Source organism: Natator depressus, chromosome 8 (assembly GCF_965152275.1).
Source record: "Natator depressus isolate rNatDep1 chromosome 8, rNatDep2.hap1, whole genome shotgun sequence".
NCBI lineage: Eukaryota > Metazoa > Chordata > Testudines > Cheloniidae > Natator > Natator depressus.
Window position 1 is genome coordinate 51169753 of NC_134241.1, and position 9718 is coordinate 51179470.

The window sequence follows — 9718 nt, forward strand, 5'->3', positions numbered from 1 at the left end:
GGGGTTGGACTAGATGACCTCCTGAGGCTCCTTCAAACCCTGATATTCTATGATTTAATCTTGCTCTGACCCATCAGCTGTCACATTGCAGTTACTTGACAGCACAAGAAACAGCCCAAGTGGTGTCAGTTTTCGCCTCTTCATAGCAAAGGGTACTTCACTCTTTAAAGACAGTGACACCAGTTAGCTACTTATAATAGCTATTTATAATAATCTTGGTCCTTTCAAAAAGATCTAGCCTTCGTCCATGTATAGGAATTCATCCCTTTTTATAAATGTGTATATTTTATGAATTTGCCATTTCTTCCACAGAATGGTGAGAATTGAACTTCAAAAGCCAGTGGGGAAGGGAGCTTATCCTCTTGGGAATGGAGTTTTGTTAATGTAAGTTAATTCTAGCACTGATGAAAAGTGTCACTGTCTATCCTAGACACCTGCAGTTTATCTACAGAATATTTACAGGAAAAGAGCAAGTGTCCTTATACATCCCCACCAATGCATCTCAGCATTGATCTGCAAGGACCGTCTCCAGTGGTGGTTCCGGCTTCTTTCTCATTCAATCCTTATCCTGTTTGAGACCCCCAACAAAGGTACCAGTTAGAATATAAGAACTTACCATCTAAGAATGCTCAGACAGCTTTGTACTTACTCCAGTCTCATGCTTCCAACAGCAGCTTTCTACCCCATGTCACAGAGGAAGGTGAATCTCCCTTAATGCATCTGGCTTACTGTGCAGAAATCTATGGTGATGGAAGCATTTCTTCCTGACCATAAATGGAGACCAATTTAAGCCCAAAGCTCTTTGTATGAAGTTTTTTTGCTTATAAGTTGAAAATGACCTCCTTTTTTCATTCTTTTTTGGTGTTTTTTAGTTCACACTTGGAAAGATTCTGTTTTTCAGAAAATGAATGAAATTGTGCAGTAAAGAGAAGAAAAATTAGAATCATATGGGGCTTAAAGTTACTTTCCACATCAGCTATAGATTTATATTTTGGACTTCGATATAATGCCTTAAATCTTATTTTATATCCTTCCACATATGTCTGTATATCAGATACTTTAGTTATTTTAAAGTATAGTCCATATAAGAATAATATACATTGCACTTACATTGTACCTTTTTTTCCTAAGGATTTCAAAGCACTTTACACAATGCATACAACAGGTAAAAGTGTATAGCTTACTACTTGGCTTTTAGGTTTTGCTGTGTCTTGAATAACAGAAATATTTGAGGATAAATACACTAATCATTTGGTTAGCTGAGAATATCTGCTACCCATTATACACGGCCATAGCATGCATGCTACTATGGTATCCAGTAAACATTTACTAAACAATGTCTCGATTAAATCAAATTCTTTGTTTTGTTGTTCTTCCATTTGCCCTTAACTGTACAAGAGCTGTCAAATAACTTGCTGGTTATCAGTTCAGAATGTGGGAAAGCAGGTGCTTAAGCCTCTGGCAATATATTCCTATCAAGTTTTTAATCTCTATGAGCTGTTGGTGAAGAGCTGCATGAAACCAGTCTGCGGATCAATCTTCTGTCTCTCGCAGGCTATGTCTACACTAAAGACCTTACAGCAGCACAGCTGTACCACTGCAACTGCGCCACTATAAGGTCTCCTGTGTAGCCACTGTATGCTGATAGGAGAGAGCTCCCCCGTCAGCATAATTAAACCACCCCCAATGAGCGGCAGTAGCTACATAGGTAGGCAAGCGTCTCCCAATGGCATGGCGCTGTCCACACCAACATAGCGTTTTTGTCGGTGAAACTTATGTCAGTCAGAAGGGGTGTGTTTTTTTCACTCCTTTGACCAACAAAAGTTTTACTGACAAAGTGCTAGTGTAGACAAAGCCTTATACACTGTGCAAGAACTTCCAGGAGCACATCTACTGACATAGGAACTTGTCTGCTATGAGCACCATGAGGGCAAATCTCTGCATTAGAGTGGAGCCCCGTTGATTTCAAGGTACAGGGTTTGTCTTGTATGGAAGAGTTTGCAGTTCTTCTTCAAGTAGTGTCCCTGTGGGTGCTCCACTCTAGGTGTCGGTGCGTCCCTGCACCGGAGATCAGAGATTTCTCACAGCAGTACTGGGTCGGGGGAAGGGGGTGCACAGGAGTTGTCTCGTGCAGCTGTTGGCACCTCCTGTAGCGCGCGCTCCACCAACTGTCCCCTCAGTTCCTTCTCAACCGTCCTCAGCTGCAGACGGAGCTCCATGGCAGTGCTCTCCTTGCTATTTTCTGGAAGGAAAAACAAAAGTTACAAGTTACATAGGAACTTATTAGTCTACTTAGTTACATAGTTTAGTTAGTCTTAGTCTATACAGAGTTTCGTTAGTTCCTCTTAGAGGTTTTTCTTCAAAAAGAAAGAGACTTTTTCTCTGCTTAATTCCCCGTTTGGGAATAGTTTCTACAGTTTACCGTTACAATTAACTCCCACCCTCATCTATCGAGAGGGGGGAGAGGCTTAACTGCAGTCGTGCTGGGCTCAACAGGATTTAAAAAGTGTCTCCATGCCATGCCAACCAATGCCAGTCTCTGATGGCCCTACATCCTGCATTCACTGTCTGGGAGAAACTCATATCTTCCAGAAATGCATACATTGCACCAACTTAACAACAAGGGCAAGACATGACAGGGATCTCGACTTGAAAATGCTTCTGCTGAAGAAATCCCTCCAACCTCCGCAAAAGACATCTTCCGGGCAGTCTCATAAATCGAGATCCCTGAGCTCTGATAAGGCTCTGAGTTCCAAAACTGTCAGGAAGCGAGCCATGACAGTGTTCTCAGCACGATATTGCAAAAATGGGGTCACCCGGTAATCGACCTTTTTGCCTCAGCCACAAATCACAGATGTCCACTATTTTGCTCCAGGGCAGGCCTGGCACCGGGATCGTTAGGGGATGCCTTCCTCACCCCGTGGAACACGTAACTCATGTAGAAATACTTACCGCCACAAGTGGAGAAGATTCTCCCTCTGATGTAACAGCTGGACGCAACCAAGGTGCCTCAATCTATGATCCTAGACTACCTATTAGAACCGAAGGAAACGGGGTTAGCCATAAGTTCTATTAAAGTACACCTGGCTGCCATCACAGCCCTCCATGAACAGATAGAAGGGGCTTCAATATTCGCTCACCCGATTACATGGCGCTTTCTAGCAGGTATACAGAACATGTACCCAGAAGTACGCCAACCTGCAGCACCATGGGATTTCAGTCTTGTGCTCAAATGTCTCTCAAGACCACCCTTCGAACCTCTAGCAACCTGCTCACTCCTACATATGTCAATGAAGTTTGCATTCCTAATGGCAATCACGTTTACAAGATGTGTCAGTGAAATAGGAGCATCGTTGGCTGAACCACCGTACACTGTATTTACCAAAGACAAAATCATTTTACACCATCAACCAAAATTCTTGCCCAAAGTGGCTACAAATTTTCATATTAACCAAACCATACACTTACTTGCCTTCTATCCTAAGCCACATAAGGACTCTCGAGAAGCAACGTTGCACATGCTAGATGTCCGACGGGCTGTAGCCTTCTACTTTGACAGAACTAAACCATTTCGCAAGTCACCAAGACTATTCGTCTCTACACCAGAGCACTCCAAGGCCTTTACAATATTGACCCAGAAACTCTCCAAATGGGTCTCTACCTGTATTCAAACTTGCTACCACCTGCATCACAAAGAACCCCCGGTGGGCATTGGATCCCACTCAGCATGAACCATGGCGACATCGATTGCATTCTTGAACAATGTCCTCCTAATAGATATTTGTAGAGCTGCAACCTGGACATCAGAGCACACTCTTGCAAAGCATTACGCTATCACTAAGGCCTTGTCTCAGACTCTTATTGTTGGCCTCACAGTGCTCTCATCACACACTTATACATAACTCTGAACCCCTACCAACCCTGGTGGGGTGCTGCTCTACAAGCACCTAGAGTGGAGCACCTACAGGGACACCACTCAAAGAAGAAGAAGTTGTTACTCACCTTGTGCAGTAACTATGGTTCTTTGAAATGTGTGTCCCTGTGGGTGCTTCACCACCCACCCTCCTCCCCTCTACTTAGGAGTTCACACAGCGGAGCTCTGCAGTAGAGAAGGAACGAAGGGGACAGTCGGGGGTGCATGTGCTACAGGAGGTGCCAATGGCTGCACAAGACGACTCCTGTGTCCCCCCCTTTCCCCAACCCAGTACTGCTGTGAGAAATCGCCGATCTCCGGCGCAGAGATGCACCGACACCTAGAGTGGAGTACCCACAGGGACACGCATCTCAAAGAACCATCGTTACTGCACAAGGTGAGTAACTTCTTCTTCAAATGCTTGCTTGTCATGTGCACAGTCACCAGAAATTCCCCCCCAGTGGTATCCAGCATGCCAGCTCTATTGCCCTCTGGTGCCGCATGATCATGTGCTGGTATAAGGGGCCAAGCTGGCCCCACACCCTCTCAGTTCCTTCTTACTGCCTATGAAGGTCACTGGTACTACTTCTCTTGTCTCGGCAAGGCGTTCAATCAGTGGGTTTGTTATTCCCTCCTTTCTTTCTCAAGTTTAGTTACCTTCTATTTTATTCTTTAGTAGTAGTGTACATAGTTAGACCCCCTTGTTTAGCCTAGAGGGGCATCCTCCACCCCTGGGGCCAGGCATGCCCCAGTCTCCAGGTTTCAAATTCCGTGCCTCCTGAGGCAAGCTCATGCCAGTGAGCTACCCACAGTCCAGCTGTCTGAAGTGTCTGGGGGAAGCCCACATGCAAGAGCCTCGCCAGATCTGTCACAAGTTCAAGCCTCATAAGAAAAAAGGGACCGGGAGGCTAGCCTAAGGGCCATCCTGGTGGAAGCTGCACTCAGGCCGGCTTCAGAGCCAAACCAGTCGGACTTGGCATCAAGTACCTCGACATCGGTGCAGTGTTCTTCCCACAGCGCCAGCTACCATCTTGACAGCCCGTTTGATGAGAACTCGGGCTTTATCAACGGCATTTCTGGCTCAGGTCTCGATCCAAGACATCTGCAGGGCAGTGACCTGGTCATCAGTATGTACTTTCTCCTCCCACTGTGCTATCCCCAGCAGGCTAGGAATGACACCAAGTTTGGTAGAGCAGTGTTGCAATTCGCATGTCCATGCACTCCAAGCCCACCTCAGGTACTGCTTGGGAGTCACCTATCACGGAATGGAAATGAGCAAGTACTCGAAGAAAAAAAGTTACTAATCTTCCATTACTGTTGTTCAAGATGTTTTGCTCATATCTATTCCATAGCCTGCCCTTCTGTCAGAGTTAGCCAGCAAAAAGGACCTGAGAAAGTGTGGGGCTGGCCGGGCCCCTTACACTAGCGCATGAGCATGTGGCACCAAAGGGTGATAGAACCAGCCTGACAAATACCACTGAGGGGAAAATCTCCAGCAACTGTGCAATGGACATGAACAACGTATCTCAAAGAACAACACTTACAGAAAGGTTAGTAACCATTTTTTTGGGTGCCTTTGTACAAAAAAGGAATACTCTAGCAGCTAGAGTATTCCTTTTTTGTACAAAGGCACCCAAAAAATGGCTAGAGTCTAGCCAAGTTTATTGACCTGAATATTTTCCAATTGCACATCAATCAGGATCTACTTCCTGAAGATGGTGAAGGTGACAAGCTTCAATTGTATGTGTGAGTGAGCTGGCCATCTGTTTCTATAACCCCTCCACAGATTCTTCATGGAGCAGCATTATTGTCAATCTAAGAGAGAATAACTCTTCATCCTCCATGCCATTGTTTCATATAAAAGGGATGGGCCAAATATGGTTTAAATTGTGCCCTTATAACAGATAGGGACATAGGCGGCGGGTATAATAGGCCAGGGAAGTCTCTGCCTTGGGTCTCGGGTCAGTCGGTCAGCTGGCTGGGGCCGGCCCAGGGCTCCACTGGCAGCAGGAGACTTGGGGTTCCAGCTGGCCCAGGGCTTCTCTTGCCATGGGAGTGGAGGGTGGGCGGGCAGGGGGGCTCAGGGCTCTGGCCGCAGTTGGGGGGGGGGCAAGGGGCTAGCCTCCCTGAAGTAGGGGCTCCACCCGCTACCCATGGATAGGAAGGAAAGAAACTAAGGGGCCTCGCTTGAATCTTTGGATTAGGACCAGGTACAGCAAAGAGAGGCCACAAATTTCTTGACCAACCGCCCTCCACCCGACCTTTCTCCCAAAAAATTAGTCTTAAGAAAAATTTTTAAAATCTGCTCATCTAAACTGTAAATATATCATTTTCTATAATGAAAACATATTAATAGCTTGCAGCACAAGGCCTTTGGATCCCCATTTGGTCCATGAAACATCATTTGGTGCTTGATAGTTGTTTTTAATGTTATATGTAAAGTAAACAACTTTTTTCTATCTGCTTTTCCACTGCAGTGCATATGCATATGGAGCCTTGCCAGGACCACCCTTTCCCAGCACTCCCTGGACACAGAACTGTGCAAGGAGACCCTCTGCACATAGTGGGTACAATGGAACCCAAATGGCGTCTCCCCTCCCCTGTGCCATGTGGCCTTGGGGGAGGGGCGCAGAGGGACTGCAGAGAGGAGCCAGCCAGAGATTCCAAATGGTAGGAACAAAGGCAGCCAAAGCAGGGATCTGTGGGCATTCAGAGCTTTCCAGAGTTTTAACTGGACTTTGTGATGTGCTGATTGGCTGTTCGCTCCAATTCCCTCCCTCTATCTCCCCCTTGCCCTCCTTCATAGTCTCTTCACCTCAGCCCCACTCAACATCTGCCCCTCCTACTCTCTTCTTCCCTTTCTTTCCATTTAGCTGATCCGCTCCTATCTACCCCTCCCTCCAAAAAATGCACGAACATAACCCATTATTCACTCTGCTTGTGTGTTATACCCCTTCCCCCAACCTTGTGTTTGCCCTGTCTATTTAAATTATAAGCTGTCTGGAGCAGGGACCATCTACTACTGTGTATGTACAGTGCCTAGCAAAATGGGGCCCTATTCTTAGTTGCCCCTTAGGCACTACTGTAATAAACAAGGTTAATAATTAGTAGTAGTAGTAGTAGTAGTACAAAAAATTCTTCCAAAGGAAGTTTCTAAGATGTAACATATTTACCTTGACCATGAGATGGTCGAGTTCAGGATCCTGACACAGGGAAGAAAGGAAAGCAGCAGAATACGGACCCTGGACTTCAGAAAAGCAGACTTTGACTCCCTCAGGGAACTGATGGGCAAGATCCCCTGGGAGAATAACATGAGGGGGAAAGGAGTCCGGGAGAGCTGGCTGTATTTTAAAGAATCCTTATTGAGGTTACAGGGACAAACCATCCCGATGTGGAGAAAGAATAGTAAATATGGCAGGCGACCAGCTTGGCTTAACAGTGAAATCCTTGCTGATCTTAAATACAAAAAAGAAGCTTACAAAAAGTGGAAGATTGGACAAATGACCAGGGATGAGTATAAAAATATTGCTCGGGCATGCAGGAGTGAAATCAGGAAGGCCAAATCACACCTGGAGTTGCAGCTAGCAAGAGATGTTAAGAGTAACAAGAAGGGTTTCTTCAGGTATGTTAGCAACAAGAAGAAAGTCAAGGAAAGTGTGGGCCCCTTACTGAATGAGGGAGGCAACCTAGTGACAGAGGATGTGGAAAAGCTAATGTACTCAATGCTTTTTTTGCCTCTGTCTTCACGAACAAGGTCAGCTCCCAGACTGCTGCGCTGGGCAGCACAGCATGGGGAGGAGGTGGCCAGCCCTCTGTGGAGAAAGAAGTGGTTCGGGACTTTTTAGAAAAGCTGGACATGCACAAGTCCATGGGGCTGGATGCGTTGCATCCGAGGGTGCTAAAGGAGTTGGCGGATGTGACTGCAGAGCCATTGGCCATTATCTTTGAAAACTCATGGCAATCGGGGGAAGTCCCGGACGACTGGAAAAAGGCTAATGTAGTGCCTATCTTTAAAAAAGAGAAGAAGGAGGATCCTGGGAACTACAGGCCAGTCAGCCTCACCTCAGTCCCTGGAAAAATCATGGAGCAGGTCCACAAGGAATCAATTCTGAAGCACTTAGACAAGAGGAAAGTGATCAGGAACAGTCAGCATGGATTCACTAAGGGCAAGTCATGCCTGACTAATCTAATTGCCTTCTATGATGAGATAACTGGTTCTGTGGATGAAGGGAAAGCAGTGGACGTGTTATTCCTTGACTTTAGCAAAGCTTTTGACACGGTCTCCCACAGTATTCTTGCCAGCATGTTAAAGACGTATGGGCTGCATGAATGGACTATAGGGTGGATAGAAAGCTGGCTAGATTGTCGGGCTCAACAGGTAGTGATCAATGGCTCCATGTCTAGTTGGCAGCCGGTATCAAGTGGAGTGCCCCAAGGGTCGGTCCTGGGGCCGGTTTTGTTCAATATCTTCATAAATGATCTGGAGGATGGTGTGGATTGCACCCTCAGCAAGTTTGCAGATGACACTAAACTGGGAGGAGAGGTAGATAGGCTGGAGGGTAGGGATAGGATACAGAGGGACCTAGACAAATTGGAGGATTGGGCCAAAAGAAATCTGATGAGGTTCAACAAGGACAAGTGCAGAGTCCTGCACTTAGGACGGAAGAATCCAATGCACCGCTACAGACTAGGGACCGAATGGCTTGGCAGCAGTTCTGCAGAAAAGGACCTAGGGGTTACAGTGGATGAGAAGCTGGATATGAGTCAACAGTGTGCCCTTGTTGCCAAGAAGGCCAATGACATTTTGGGATGTATAAGTAGGGGCATTGCCAGCAGATCAGGGGACATGATCGTTCCTCTCTATTCGACACTGGTGAGGCCTCATCTGGAGTACTGTGTCCAGTTTTGGGCCCCACACTACAAGAAGGATGTGGAAAATTGGAGAGAGTCCAGCAGAGGGCAACAAAAATGATTAGGGGACTGGAACACATGACTTATGAGGAGAGGCTGAGGGAACTGGGGATGTTTAGTCTACAGAAGAGAAGAATGAGGGGGGATTTGATAGCTGCTTTCAACTACCTGAAAGGGGGTTCCAAAGAGGATGGCTCTAGACTGTTCTCAGTGATAGCAGATGACAGAACAAGGAGTAATGGTCTCAAGTTGCAGTGGGAGAGATTTAGGTTGGATATTAGGAAAAACTTTTTCACTAGGAGGGTGGTGAAACACTGGAATGCGTTACCTAGGGAGGTGGTGGAATCTCCTTCCTTAGAAGTTTTTAAGGTCAGGCTTGACAAAGCCATGGCTGGGATGATTTAATTGGGGATCGGACCTGCTTTGAGCAGGGGGTTGGACTAGATGACCTCCTGAGTTCCCTTCCAACCCTGATATTCTATGATTCTACCTTTAATGTTGTTTAAAGTTTCTTCAGTCCAACATAAAAGCTTTAGTGTCAATATATTAATACTACCTGTCACATGTCTAGTTAGGGAATGGCATTCAGAATCAGGAAAACTTTAATGACATCAACAGAATTGTATACGTCTGCTTTGAAGTAATGTATAAGCGATGAGAATGTAATATGTAATTGGACTAGAGTAAAATAGGAACATGCTGTTAGCAATTAAGGAACAGATAGGGTGAAACAGCAGTGTTTCTTTTGCATAGGAGTAACAGAATAAATTAAATTGATCTTACAACATGTTCTCTACAAGGATTTCTAGACCCACAAATATACCATACCTTAGTTATCTTATTGTTTGTAAATCTGTTTCCTAATCCACTTCAGTAGAATTTTAAAATACATTA